Source organism: Bombina bombina, chromosome 5 (genome assembly GCF_027579735.1).
Source record: "Bombina bombina isolate aBomBom1 chromosome 5, aBomBom1.pri, whole genome shotgun sequence".
Taxonomy (NCBI): domain Eukaryota; kingdom Metazoa; phylum Chordata; class Amphibia; order Anura; family Bombinatoridae; genus Bombina; species Bombina bombina.
The window spans coordinates 191,757,694-191,774,364 of NC_069503.1; positions in this window are offsets into that span (position 1 = coordinate 191,757,694).

Genomic DNA, 16,671 nt, shown 5'->3' on the forward strand with positions numbered 1-16,671 from the left:
GGACTCTGTGTATCGGACCGCTCTTCTAAATCAGCTGTTGTCTTCCGGTCGTCTACGGTGACGTCATCGACCGGCTTCAAACTGTCTCAGTCTCCTTCCCAGTTGTCTAAAGTTCTCTGGAAAGCGCTTACACAGCCTCGGAATGTTATGAGTTGATATTCTTTTGTATGCATACTCCTAGTTATCGATCTGTTATCAGTAATAACACTAAACTGTCAGTCCTTTTACTATCTGGGTGCTCTATTATTACACTGTCAGTCTGTGTTTATAGTAATTATGCTCTGTAAACTTGTAACAAAGTATATAAGTATTCTGCTTTTGTTACCAAGTACTGATCCTGTGTCATCTCCTATATGTTCCTAAATTCTTATAAACATACTGTATATATATATATATATATATATATATATATACATACAGAATCTCTTTTTTTAGAGCTACAAAACCTTTATACAATATTTCTAAAGAATTTAAAGTGACAGTGTAAATTAATAAATGCTGCAAGACCGCAGTTGTGATTCTTACACTAGCAAACCCTCTCTCTACAGAAAAACTACAATACACAGAGAAAATTCTGTTCTACACATTACAAAATACCAAGCCTTCCTCAAAAAAGGAATACAACAAAATGAATCCAGGGGATATCCCTGCTCATGTTGTTAACTTATCACAAAGAGTGGATCAGATTTCACAGCATGTCAGAGAACTACAGTTAGAAAATGACAACCTAAAAAAAAATATTAATGAAAATATAAAAACCCTTCAACCCCAAATTATTGAGCCTGTAGTGGGTCTACCTGAAAAATTCACTGCTGACAGAGCACGTTACAGAGAATTTAAAAATGCATGTAATTTGCTGTTCCATCTGAAACCAAGAACTTATCCAACTGAGCGCATCAAGGTTCTCACTGTGCTTTCTTTCCTCCATGAAGAGCCCAGGGCATGGGCAGACACATTCTTTGAGAGTAACGATGTTATTTTAAATTCACTTTCTTAATTTTTCCAATCTATGTCTCTCCTCTACGATGACCCTAATAAGCAGGCCACCGCAGAATCAACTAGTAGATCCTTACATCAGTGGAAACGACCAGTTGAAGACGATATTATGAACTTCAAGAGGTGGTGTAAGGATACCTTATGGAACGACATTTCTTTATAAAAATCAGTTTCACATAGGTCTGTCACATTCAATGAAAGATGAATTAGCAAGAACCTCCATGCTTGAGACCCTTGAGTCTCTTATGACTCTTTGCATATCCATTGATCGTCGCCTAAGGGAAAGACATAAAGAAAAACCTCTTGTCGTACGAGTCATTGATGGGAAAGAGATTAGCTCTGGACCCATAACCCATTACACTATACCTCTTAAAGTAGATTCACATTTAAATCATACTGAATATATAACATTTGATGTCATATCCTCACCTTTGTTCCCAATAGTTCTGGGTTTATCTTGATTAAAATTACATCAACCCCAGATTAATTGGGCTACCTCTACGGTGCTATTTGATTCCACTTACTGCAAAAACAACTGTTTTGGGAATTAGTTTACCTGTCTTACTGCTAGTTCCTCTTTACCCTCTGAATATGAAGAGTTTGCTGATGTGTTCGATCCAAAAGAAGCTTCTGTCTTACTACCACACCGTAGGTATGACTGTCCCATAGATCTGCAGCCTGGCACCACAATACCCTGTGGTCATATCTATCCTTTATCAGCTCCCAAACGTCATCTAAAAGGTTATATTGATGAAAACCTGAACAAGGGTTTCATCAAACATTCTACCTCTCCCGCTAGTTCAGCTATGTCTTTGTTAAAAACAAAGATGGATCATTATGACCCATTATTGACTATAGGGAATTGAACAAAAGAACTGTAAATAATAGATATCCCTTACCTCTAATTCCACAGCTAATTGAGCGTCTTCATGGTGCTACAATATTTACAAAATTGGATTTGCGAGATGCTTATAATCTAGTGAGAATCAGAAAAGGAGATGAATGGCTTACGGCATTCCGTACAAGATATGGATTGTTTGAGTATAATGTAATGCCTTTTGGACTCACTAATGCACCGGCTACATTTCAACATTTTGTAAACAATGTTTTTCAAGATATACTAGATGTTTTTCTAGTCATGTTAAAACAGTTCTTCAAAGACTTTGTGAACATTCACTATTTGCTAAATTGGAGAAATGTGTTTTTAATTCACAATCCATTACTTTCCTTTGATATTCCATTTCACCAGAAGGCATTGAGATGGAATCCAGCAAAATTAAGGCAATCAATGACTGGAAAGTTCCCCATTCTAGGAAACAAGTGCAACAATTCCTGGGTTTTTCCAATTTTTACTGGAAATTTATTAAGAATTTCGCTTCTGTTTTCAATCCCCTAACAGATTTAACAAAAAAAGAGAATAAACCTTTTAAATGGACTCCAGAAACAGATAAAGCTTTTACGCTGTTAAAATAATTATTCACAACCCGCTCCTATTCTTCAGTTCCCAGACTCTTCCCTCCAATACATACTAGAAGTCGATGCTTCTGACTACGCTTTAGGAGCAATCCTCTCTCAGAGGAGATCCATGTTACACCCGATTCATCCAGTAGCTTATTTTGACATGACTTTAGCTGAAACACACTATCCTATTGGAGAAAAGGAACTGCTTGCAATTAAAGCCGCGTTAGAAAATTGGAGACATCTTTTGGAAGGTACCTCGTTACCTATTCAAATATACTCTGATCACAGGAATCTACAATTCCTACAATGCACTAAAATGCTCACTTTACCCCAAATTTGCTGGAGTCTCTTCTTTTCCAGATTTAAATATTTGATTACTTACCGTCCTGGGTCTAGGAATGGAAAAGCAGACGCTCTATCCAGAAAAGATGAAAAACCTGAGTTTCATGACCATACAACTCCTATCATTCCAACGGATATAATTATTTCCCTTACAATTCTTTCTCCTGAAGCTTTTAAAAGATCCCAACAACGAGATCCCTCACTTCCTAAGAATAGGTTAATGAAAAACAAGGATGGATTATACTAAACCCTATGGTTTGCTACTTTCACTTCCAATCCCTAAAAGACCTTGGTCAGACATTTCTATGGATTTTATAGTTGAGTTACCAAAATCCAACACTTATAATACCATCTTTGTGGTTGTAGATCTTTTGACTAAAATGGCACATTTCGTACCTTGCAATTCTCTACCCAGTGCTTCTCACATGGCACAAATATTTCTGGATAACATTGTTAAACTCCATCTACTTCCGGATAATATCACCTCTGACTGTGGGTCACAGTTTACTTCAAAATTTTGGAGAGAATTGTCTTGCATCCTTTGTATTAAATTACATTTTTCTACATCATATCATCCTCAAACTAATGGACAAACAGATATATGAATCAATGGCTTGAGCAGTATTTAAGAGTTTTTTGTAATGACCAACAGAATAACTGATCCACACCACTCTCATCTGCGGAATTTGCATTTAATAATTCTGTCAATTCTACCACTCGCCAAATCCCATTTTTTGCCAACTATGGATACCATCCAACCTTTCATTGGTTGCCATCCAGAGACACTTCTAATCAGCTTCTTAGTGATCTTACAAATACCCTCCCCAAAACTTCCTTACCTTACAGAGGAACATCAAGGCTGCTCAAGATAAACAAAAGGTTTCTTATGATTTGAGACGTCGTCCCTCACCTTCATACTCAGTTGGGGACAAGGTTTGGTTGTCGACGCGACATATTAAGCTTCCTGTTCCTTCTAAGAAGTTTTCCTCTTGCTTCATAGGACCATTTTCGATAACACAGATTGTGAATCAGAATGCTTTCACCCTAGACTTACACCCTACCCTGCACATTCACCCTACTTTCCACGTTTCTCTTCTTAAACCTTATCATCCTGTAAGGTCCTCCGTCCTGATCCCTTTGCCGGCTATATCAGATTTAGATCATCAATATAAAGTCCATTCCATTTTGGATTCCAGGCGGAGAAATGGGGTGTTGGAGTATCTTGTGCATTGGCTGGGGTACCGTTCTGAGGAAGACTCCTGGGAACCGGCTGTTAATTTGTCAGCTCCACGTTTGGTTTCTCTATTTCATAGACGTTTCCCTGACCATCCCAAGCCTTGACCCACGTAGTGGTTCTGCTCTAGGGGGGGGGTTCTGTGATAATTGTATATTCTGCCTTACATACTCATCTCAACAAACGTAATTTTTTCTCTTTTAATGTTCATATACCTTTAATTGACAACTTTCACACACCCCTCTATCACTATAAAGCAGCAGTATGCCCTCCAATCAATGCTTGGTATTGTTCCAATATCCGGTCTCTGTTACTTGTTGCCTGTCATTGGATCTAAAGTTCCGGCTTTCCTGTTTGTCTTCTGATATCTAAAGGGTTTTTATCTGCACCACTTCCTAAACGCAATATTATTGTGCCTGTGTAACGCCAAGGACTCTGTGTATCGGACCGCTCTTCTAAATCAGCTGTTGTCTTCTGGTCCTCTACGGTGACGTCATCGACTGGCTTTGAACTGTCTCAGTCTCCTTCCCAGCTGTCTACAGTTCTCTGGTAAGTGCTTACACAGCCCCAGAATGTTATGAGTTGATATTCTTTTGTATGCATACTCCTAGTTATCGATCTGATATCAGTAATAACACTAAATTGTCAGTCCTTTTACTATCTGGGCACTCTATTGATAAAAAGCTGTCACAGCTTGTAACAAAGTATATAAGTATTATGTTTTTGTTACAAAGTACTGATCCTGTGTCATCTCCTATATGTTCCTAAATTTTTATAAATTTATATATATATATATATATACAGGGAGTGCAGAATTATTAGGCAAGTTGTATTTTTGAGGATTAATTTTATTATTGAACAACAACCATGTTCTCAATGAACCCAAAAAACTCATTAATATCAAAGCTGAATAGTTTTGGAAGTAGTTTTTAGTTTGTTTTTATTTATAGCTATTTTAGGGGGATATCTGTGTGTGCAGGTGACTATTACTGTGCATAATTATTAGGCAACTTAACAAAAAACAAATATATACCTATTTCAATTATTTATTTTTATGAGTGAAACCAATATAACATTTCAACATTCACAAATATACATTTCTGACATTCAAAAACAAAACAAAAACAAATCAGTGACCAATATAGCCACCTTTCTTTGCAAGGACACTCAAAAGCCTGCCATCCATGGATTCTATCAGTGTTTTGATCTGTTCACCATCAACATTGCGTGCAGCAGCAACCACAGCCTCCCAGACACTGTTCAGAGAGGTGTACTGTTTTCCCTCCTTGTAAATCTCACATTTGATGATGGACCACAGGTTCTCAATGGGGTTCAGATCAGGTGAACAAGGAAGCCATGTCATTACATTTTCTTCTTTTATACCCTTTCTTGCCAGCCACGCTGTGGAGTACTTGGACGCGTGTGATGGAGCATTGTCCTGCATGAAAATCATGTTTTTCTTGAAGGATGCAGACTTCTTCCTGTACCACTGCTTGAAGAAGGTGTCTTCCAGAAACTGGCAGTAGGACTGGGAGTTGAGCTTGACTCCATCCTCAACCCGAAAAGGCCCCACAAGCTCATCTTTGATGATATCAGCCCAAACCAGTACTCCACCTCCACCTTGCTGGCGTCTGAGTTGGACTGGAGCTCTCTGCCCTTTACCAATCCAGCCACGGGCCCATCCATCTGGCCCATCAAGACTCACTCTCATTTCATCAGTCCATAAAACCTTAGAAAAATCAGTCTTGAGATATTTCTTGGCCCAGTCTTGACGTTTCAGCTTGTGTGTCTTGTTCAGTGGTGGTCGTCTTTCAGCCTTTCTTACCTTGGCCATGTCTCTGAGTATTGTACACCTTGTGCTTTTGGGCACTCCAGTGATGTTGCAGCTCTGAAATATGGCCAAACTGGTGGCAAGTGGCATCTTGGCAGCAGCACACTTGACTTTTCTCAGTTCATGGGCAGTTATTTTGCGCCTTGGTTTTTCCACACGCTTCTTGCGACCCTGTTGACTATTTTGAATGAAACGCTTGATTGTTCGATGATCACGCTTCAGAAGCTTTGCAATTTTAAGAGTGCTGCATCCCTCTGCAAGATATCTCACTATTTTTGACTTTTCTGAGCCTGTCAAGTCCTTCTTTTGACCCATTTTGCCAAAGGAAAGGAAGTTGCCTAATAATTATGCACACCTGATATAGGGTGTTGATGTCATTAGACCACACCCCTTCTCATTACAGAGATGCACATCACCTAATATGCTTAATTGGTAGTAGGCTTTCGAGCCTATACAGCTTGGAGTAAGACAACATGCATAAAGAAGATGATGTGGTCAAAATACTCATTTGCCTAATAATTCTGCACACAGTGTATATACATACAGAGTATCTTTTTTAGAGCTACAAAACCTTTATTCAATATTTCTAAAGAATTTAAATTAATAAATTCTGCAGGACCGCAGTTGTGATTCTTACACTAGCAAACCCTTTCTCTACAGAAAAACTACAATACACAGAGAAAATTCTGTTCTACACATTACAAAGAGTTGTAGGGAGGGATGTGATGTTACAAGTGAGGAGATGATGGTCAGAAAGAGGAAAATGGGAGTTTGTGAAATTTGAGATAGCATCGATAGCTGAAAATCAGATCAAGGAAGTGACCATCTTTTTGAGTGGGAGAGTAAGTCCATTGAGACAGGCCGAAAGAGGAAGTGAGTTGCAGAAGTTGTTTTGCAGAGGAGGTAGTGGGATTGTCAACAGGAAGGTTGAAGTCACCAAAAATGAGGGCAGGGGTGCCTGAGGAAAGGAAATAAGATAGCCAGGCAGCAAAGAGATGTAGAAATAAAAATGATGAGCCAAGGGGGCGGTATATGACTGCAATGTGTATAGAGAGGGGAGAGAATAAGCAAATCATGTGTGTTTCGAATTAAGAAAATGTGAGGAAAGAGAAGGGCTGTATTTGCTGAAAGATGCAACGAGAGGAAAGTAAAATACCAACATCACCTCCTTGTCTATTATCAGACCGAGGAGTGTGGCTGAAGTGAAGACCCCCATGTGACAGTGCAGTGGCCGAAGCTGTGTCTGAAGGAGAAAGCCAGGTTTCTTTGGGAGCCAGAGGACTGAGGGAGTGGGAGATAAAGAGGTTATGGATAGAAGTGAGCTTGTTGCAAACAGACAACTAGATTACGAGTTTTGCATTAAGGTTTTAACGCTGAAAAAATTTTCATTTCAGTGTAAAAACCATAATAGCAGCCATTACGAGTCTTGTTGGTATGGCCATACCGCAAGCTTTGTAGCCTGTAATGCAACATCAGTCCCGCACTCAAAAAAATTACGTTTTTGCATGGTATTTCCATAGTGCCCGTATTACAGGTTGTCTGGTGAGGCTAAAATACTTGCGTTCCAGCCTATACTTACACGATCCGTTCCAATATCTGAGACCAGTAGTTATAGGTTTTGCGCAACAAAAATGTTACACAAAACCCATAACTAAAATGTTACAAAGTACCTACCACCCATAAACTACCTATTAACCCCTATTCCGCCGCACTTCCGCATCACAAATACTATATTAAAGTTATTAATCCCTAATCTGCCGCTCCCGACATCACCACCACTAATAAATGTTATTAACCCCTATTCCGCTGCTCCCCGACATCGCCACCACTATAATAAAGCTATTAACCCCTATTCCACTGCTCCCCGACATTGCCACCACTATAATATAGTTATTAACCCCTTTCTGCCGCTCCCCGATATGGCCACCACTATAATAAAGCTATTAACCCCTATTCCACCAGCCCCCCACATCGCAAAAAAATAAATTAAACTATTAACCCCTAAACCTAACAACCCCCTAACTTTAAATTAAAATTACAATATCCCTATCTTAAAATAAATAAAATCTTACCAGTAAAATTAAAAAAAACTAAGTTTAAACTATGTTATCCTAACAACTATTATACTAAAATTAAAATAACTACCAATTAAACTAAATTACACATTAAAAAAAACTAACACTACTAAAAAAATTAAGTCTAAAATTACAAAAAAGAAAAAATAGCCTACAATAAACTACCAATAGCCCTTAAAACGGCCTTTTTAGGACATTGCCCTAAATAAATTAGTTTTTTTACCTGTAAAAAATCCAAAGTCCCTCCCAACAGTAAAACCCACCACCCAACCAACCCCCAAAATAAAAAACCTAACTCTAACAAAAACCTAAGCTACCCACTGACTGAAAAGGGCATTTGTATGGACATTGCCCTTAAAAGGGCATTTAGCTCTTTTAAAATAGCCCAAACCCTAATCTAAAAAAAAAAACACCCAAAAAAGAAAAAAAAAACTTAACACTAACCCCCGACGATCCACTTACAGTCTGGACATCTAGGCTGCAAGAATTCTTCATCCAGGCGGTGAGGTCTTTATCCATGGAGGCGGCGTCTTCTATCTTCATCCAGGTGGCGTCTTCTATCTTCATCCCAGCGCCGTCTGCTATCTTCATCCCGGCGGTGCGGAGCAGGTCTATCCTTCAAGACATCCGGTGCGGAGCGTCCTCTTCATACGGTCGCTGCTGTACACTGAATCTTCAATGCAAGGGAGCCTTTTCAAAATGGCTGATTTAATTTTTTAAATTAAACTCAGCCAATAGGATGAGAGCTTCTGAAATCCTATTGGCTGTTCAAATCAACCAATATGATAAGAGCTACTGAAATTCTATTGGCTGATTTGAATAGCCAATAGAATATCAGTAGCTCTCATCCTATTGGCTGATTTGAACAGCCAATAGGATTTCAGTAGCTCTCATCCTATTGGCTGATTTGAATTTCAAAAATCAAATCAGCCAATAGGAATGCAAGGGACACCATTTTGAAAAGGCTCTCTTACATTGAAGATCCCATGTACGGCGGTCACTGTATGAAGAGGACGCTCCGCGAGGGATGTCTTCAAGGATGGATTCGCTCCGCACTACTGGGATGAAGATAGAAGATGCCAACGGGATAAAGATAGAAGACGCCGCTGGGATGAAGATAGAAGATGCCGCCTGGATGAAGACTTCGCCGCCTGAATGTCCAGACTTTAGAAACTGTAAGTGGATCGTCGGGGGTGTTAGGTTTTTTTTAACTTTTTTGGGGTGTTTTTTTTTTAGATTAGGGTTTGGGCTATTTTAAAAAGAGCTAAATGCCCTTTTAAGGGCAATGCAAAATAGCTAAATGCCCTTTTAAGGGCAATGCCCATACAAATGCCCTTTTCAGGACAATGGGTAGCGTAGGTTTTTGTTAGTTAGGTTTTTTATTTTGGGGGCTTGCTTGTGTGGTGGGTTTTACTGTTGGGGAGGACTTTGTATTTTTTTACAGGTAAAAGAGTTGATTTCTTTAGGGCAATGTCCTACAAAAGGCCCTTTTAAGGGATATTGGTAGTTTATTGTAGGCTAGGTTTTTTTTATTTTGGGGGGCTTTTTTATTTTTATAGGGATATTAGATTAGGTGTAATTGTTTTTATTTTGGATAATTTCCAGCCAGATTACGAGTTTTGAGCACTATAGGGAAATTAACGACTGCAACATTTTCGGCAGTATTTCACCTCCTATAGCACTGCTATTACAGGTTTGCAAAAAGCAGGCTTGTGCGGGCGATATGGTGGCGTTGAGCTCCATGCTTCACCCAAATACAAGAGCTGCTTTGACGTGCTCGTGCACGATTTCCCCATAGAAAAAAAAGCTCCGTAACGCAGCCCCATTGATGTCTATGGGGAAAGAAAAAGTTATGTTTAAACCTTTTACCCTAACATAAAAACAACGTCTAAACACCCCTAATCTGCTGCCCCCGACATTGCCGCCACCTACATTACAGTTATTAATCTCTAATCTGCTGCCCCCAATGTCGCCGCCACTATACTAAAGTTATTAACCCCTAAACCTCTGGCCTAGAATATCACTAACACTAAATAAATATATTAACCCCTAAACCTAACCCTAACATAACCCTAACACCCCCTAACTTAAATATAATTAAAATAAATTTAAATACAATTTACTATTATTACCTAAATAATAACTATTTAAAACTAAATACTTACCTGTAAAATAAAACCTAAGCTAGCTACAATATAACTAATAGTTATATTGTAGCTAGCTTAGGTTTTATTTTTACAGAGTAATGTCTAAGAGAAAAGGAATCTCTTAGGCAAGAAAAGGATAGCACTTTGTAGCACTTCTGTCTCCCTGTAGTAGAAACTGTACTATTTCCAAAAGACAACTGCTTGTACTCGATTAAAACATAACTTTTAATAACACCATTTGCTAAAAGAAACGCACTGACAAAATTTAAAAATACGTGGAGGATTAAAAATTCTATTATAGAAATAGATTAACTGTATTTATCCAAATATTATTTGTTGTGCACATGTATTGTGTACAGGGTGTTACCACAAGATTGTGGGACTCCAGAGGTCAAATGAGAGGGGTGGCATCCACCATATGAGAAATTAGACTGAGCAAAAAGTTCACTTTGATGGGGAGTATTCAGTATTTTATAATACAAATCTCAATTATTTATGGTATATTCAGTATTTTGTAATGAAATCACTGTTCCCACATACCACTGAGTATTTATATAACACAAACTGGATATTGAGAGATTTGCATATAGTATATCTTGATAGTATATACTAATCAGTTACTAAGATGAACTTTCAAAAGGGTAATATTGTCTCCAGAATGACAGTATTGAGCACTATTCCCATAGAAATTCACTCTGGGTTATTAGTTCAAATGTGGATATTGGACTAGTACTAAAGGTAGAATAGTATATATGAGGCTTCTATTAATGATACGTATTCATCAAATACAAGGATGCACTATCGCAACCTGTGTCAGTACGTAAGTGCAAATAGAATACAGCGTCCACGTCATTTGTTTGATGTGCTACGGTTTCCTGGTTATTATAGAGTAGGAATAAGGAAGCCTGTACTTTTATAAAGTCTAATAATAGTATATTTGTGTAGTCAATATCCCTTATATGTCATTCATGGAGTGTGCCAAGTATAACGAATTATCAACCCTGCTGTACACAGATAAACAAGATTGTTAATATTTGCATCTGTGTATTTAAATGGTGTTTGTAATTTAATTTCAATATAACCCTTATCAGGATGGATTTAGCCTTCTTGGTATCCTGCATATACTTGGTACAGTATAGTATGTGTCACTACGATTGGGCCCCCTATATCTATAACATGTGTACTTTAACACCAACCAGGTTCAAATGTACATTTAATTCAGTGTCACACTGATATAATAGTTTCAATCATAAGAGAGCCCAATCACAATGAGATACCTAAAATTCAGTATATGTAACGATGTATAGCTCATATACTCAATATGTCACCTTAGGTTACACTGTGTTGTGATTTTTTAAATTAATGGTGATACCAAACATAAGTAATTTGTAGTCTGTAAGATAGATACAATATATAGGCAGCTATAAGTGACACTGCTAAAGCCTGACTGTTATGTTCAGGGTATACTTAGTGAGATAGTTCATGCATATATTTAATCTCCTGATGGAGTTGTAGTAAATGAGTCCAATTACTGGTACATTAATATTTATGGATGACAGCCCAATTACGTGTAAGTAGAATTTGTCCCCCTTATATACGCAACAAATAGTTTGGCTCATTAATGAGCTTGATCATGATATAGTCACTTAAATTAAGTATACGTGACGTTTTGTATCACATATCCACAACTAGTACCCCTAAGTTGTACTAGCAGCTACCGTATATAAGCGGTTGTGAGTAGCATTGCTAAGTCTTAGCTATAAATGGGATCATAATAATTTAAAGAGTTACGTGCATATTGCATAAATTAGTATAAGATCTGAATGTGCGTAATTACACTACGCTTCCCTTTCTTAGTAATATTATATTGCTAAGACCGGTTATCAGGTCTGCTTTTTGCCCACAAATGACCACTGTTATATTATATACTCCACCTTTCGGTTATTACTAGAGTCATAATATCGCGTGCGTTAACAGCTTAGCCCCACCATTATTGTGGTTAAATCACAATGTATATAATTGTACTGTGTTATCTGAATTTCGCTATCCTGTATAGTTAAACCTAATTTTCAGGTCTGCTAAGTCGATACAAATAAACGCTATGTTTGTACACTAGATTAAATGAACAATAACCTTTGGTGAGGCTTAGTAATATGTAGCACATTAGAAATACCACTAATATAAAGTGGTCACAACAGATCTATAGAAATTTTGCCTCCACGCTAAGTTAAATCCCGTTACTGAAAGTCGGGCATATTAACTGCTGTCTCTTAACATGTTTCGCAGTTACAATTTCGGCTTTTTCAAAATATTTTGGATAAATATAATTAATCTATTTCTATAATAGAATTTTGAATCCTCCACGTGTTTTTAAATTTTGTCAGAGTGTTTCTGTTAACATATGGTGTTAATAAAAGTTATGTTTAAATCGAGTACAAGCAGTCGCCTTTTGGAAATAGTACAGTTTCTACTACAGGGAGACAGAAGTGCTACAAAGTGCTATCCTTTTCTTGCCTAAGAGATTCCTTTTCTCTTAGACATTACTCTGTAATTCTCATTTTTTTGCACAAGCACTCTAGCCCAAGTACATTTCTATAATAGGGCATCCCTCTGAATTTGTGTAGTGCTATTGCAATACTCCTCTTTTTACACAGCTAAGTTTGTATTTATTTTAACTAGGTAGACTAGTTAGTAAATAGTTATTAACTATTTAATAAATACCTAGTTAAAATAAATACAAAATTACCTGTGAAATAAAACCTAATAAAATAAAAAATAAAACCTAACCTGCCTTACATTACAATCAAATCAAATAAATTAAATTAATAAAATACAATGATCTAAATAACAAAACAAAATAAACAATAAATTACACAAAATAAAAAACGAAATTATCAAAAATAAAAGTGAATTACTCCTAATCTAATATCCCTATCAAAATAAAAAAGCCCCCCCAAAATAAAAAAACCTCTAGCCTACAATAAACTGCCAATGGCCCTTAAAAGGGCCTTTTTCAGGACATTGCCCCAAAGAAATCAGCTCTTTTACCTGTAAAAAAAAATACAAACACCCCCCAACAGTAAAACCCACCATCCACACAACCAAACCCCCCAAATAAAAACCTAGCTAAATAAACCTGTTAACCATTGCCCTGAAAAGGGCATTTGGATGAGCATTGCCCTTAAAAGGGCATTTAGCTCTTTTACTGCCCAAACCCTAATCTAAAAATAAAACCCATCCAATAAACCCTTAAAAAAACCTAACACTAACCCCCGACGATCTACTTACAGTTCTCGAAGACTGGACATCCATCCTCAGCCAGACGGCAGAAGTCTTCATCCAAGCGGGCAGAAGTCCTAATCGAAGCCGGAAGAAGTCTTCATCCAAGCAGACAGAAGTCTTCATCCAGACGGCATCTTCTATCTTCATCCAGACGGTATCTTCTATTTTTATCCATCCGGCGTGGAGCGGATCCATCTTCAAGACATCCGGCACGGAGCATCCTCTTCTTCTGATGGTCAACGTAGAATGAAGTTTCCCTTTAAGGTACGTCATCCAAGATGGGGTCCCTTACATTCTGATTGGCTGAAGACTTCTGCCGGCTTCGAGGAGGATTTCTGCCTACTTGGATGAAGACTTCTGCCACTTGGATGAGGATGGATGTCGGGTCTTTGAAAACTGTAAGTGGATCATCAGGGGTTAGTGTTAGGTTTTTTTAAGGGTTTATTGGGTGGGTTTTATTTTTAGATTAGGGTTTGGGCAATGTAAAAGAGCTAAATGCCCTTTTAAGGGCAATGCACATACAAATGCCCTTTTCAGGGCAATGGTTAACTTCAGAGTGTGTTAGCCCTTTGCGGTAGATTTATGCAACTCTATAAAGTGTGGTTTCCCAAAACCCACACTGAAAAAATATTAAGTATACACAATTAGAGTGCGCTAAAACAGCTCTACCTATAAAGTAATAGCACTATATAAATATAAATAAAAATTTACTATACAATGTATTATATTTCAAAAAATACAAAATATTAACAAATTTAATAATTCTATAATTAAATTTTATTATTACATAAAATTGAACAGTTGTATATAAGGTGCACCTTATTCAATATATATTACAATCAAATATTTAAAATCACTAAAAAATCTCAATTGACCAAAGATATCTCCCCAATACTTCTTACTCAGTATTTGATAAAATGGCTTTGTTGCAAAAAGATATATGCTGGCTTTGTTGCAAATATTTATACTGAGAAGTGTAACAAAATCCGTTGTCAACAAAAATGTCCTCTGATACAATATATCATATAGACCGTTAGAAGACTTTCCAATAAAAACAATGAAAACAATGAAAAAGCAGTTTGTTATTTTCGGGGTACCCCTTATTGGAGACAATTACTATTCAGAGTCAATTGTTAGGTGGCGGTGTATCCTCTATTTGCATAGATATATATAAGCAATTTTTGTTTTTTGATTTTGAATCCCAAGTTGGAAGTTTTAACAGCACTCACCAGAATCCGAAAGGCTTGAAATAGTGTTACCTTTCCCCGGATCAGCTTTTTCTTTGCGGCGTCTGACTGGCGTTTCAAGGTGAACCGTTACTTTAGTCCTCACGTGACCTTTTTGCCGCACCAATAGCCTTACCAGGTTGCCGGTGTAAGTGGTTTCAAAAAACTTCCTTATCTTTCCATATATGTCTTATTCGTAGTAAGTCTACAATCAAATACAAATGCTACCAGGAGCACAAGTAATTTGCTAGCACAATGTCTGCTTAATTTCTTTGTGGAAATCCGCTCCCCACAGCGAATGCGGTACACAGGAGTAAGCAGGAGAAAGTTCCGTTACCGAAGCTGGCCAGCCCAACGGATTTTGTCCAATACCATCTACGCGTTTCAGCAAATGTGCCTTTTTCAAGATGAACTGCATCCTGTCGGGGAGTCTTTTATGCCGGGATCCTTAAAGGGAAAATTTTTTACATTTTCTTAAAGGGACTGCTCGTATCTTATGTTCCAAATGTCTTGTTTTTAGTTATCTTTGGTGGTTATATTAAACACATCCTTTTGGTGGAGATATCTCAGTAATGGTGTATTGATATGTGTATACAGATAAATAAAATATGCTATCAAAATAAAAGTTTATTATTTCATACATGTTAATATTTACCATTTTAGTGCTATGATACATCTTTTTATTTTGTATACTTAATACTAAATATGAAGGTAAAATGCAATCAATGTATTATAAAAACATAATATAATAAAAAGGCATTTCATAAGAAGACTATCATATATAGAAATGGAATTTATAAAAATATAAAATTGAATATATAAGAAAAGTGGAATTAATAAAAAAGGGAATTAATAAAAGGGGGATTCTATAGAATTGGTTATATAAAATATATAAAGGAGGTATATTAAGGAAACTAACATTAATATAAGAATTATAGAATGATTTATAAAAATGAATAATTTATAAAAATGGATTGAGGTCTAGCTCTGCATTTAAGCCTTGGGGGGTCAAGGTTTTAAAACTAAAAATTAATTCAGCTTCTGTTCTTAAAAGTTTTCTATTTATGTCACCCCCCCGCCAGTCTGGTTTGATTTTCTTCAGGCCCCAGTATTTTAAGCCTTTTGGATTTTGGTTATGTTTTTCTTTAAAATGTTTAGAGAGCAGATGTTTTTCATATCCATGCTCAATATTGAGGATATGCTCTCTAATTCTATCCCTCAACATACGTGAGGTTTCCCCCAAGTACTGCTTATGACAAGGACATTCAATTAAATACACTATATTTTTATCAGAACATTTTATTATATCTCTGATTTTAAAATCTTTTTGAGTAACAGTTGATTTTACACTTGTTTTTTTATTACTGTATTTACATGCTTTACACGATAAGCAGGGAAAAAATCCTTCTATTTTTTGTCTTTCTAGGTCTACATCAATAGGATTCATTTTAGGGGGTTTAAAAGATATTTTATAAAAAATCCTGTCGAACGTGAAATAACAAATGATAATAGAGGCTTTCATCATACCAATCTAAAGCCTAAATCACAATTTTTTCCATCCTCAGAAAAAGGTAGAAATATAGAAATGTTTGAAAGGGCAGTAAAAAAGGACATAGAAAATTTGAATTTAGATAAAATAAAATATAACCTAACAAAAAAAGAAAATGAAGTCTTAAAAAACCTACAAAACAATTCATCAATTACCATAAAGCAAGCGGACAAGGGGGGGGGGATTGTTTTATTAGATACTAATGATTATTTAAAAGAGGCTAATAGGTTATTAGACGATGTAGAAACATATAAGAAAATTAAAATCAATCCAACATTGAAATTAAATAAAGAATTGATAAAACTACTGGATAAAGCACACAACATAGGAATTATAAATGGAAAGGAATATGGCTTTTTAAATATTGAATACCCTAGATATATTCAATTTTATATTTTTATAAATTCCATTTCTATATATGATAGTCTTCTTATGAAATGCCTTTTTATTATATTATGTTTTTATAATACATTGATTGCATTTTACCTTCATATTTAGTATTAAGTATACAAAATAAAAAGATGTATC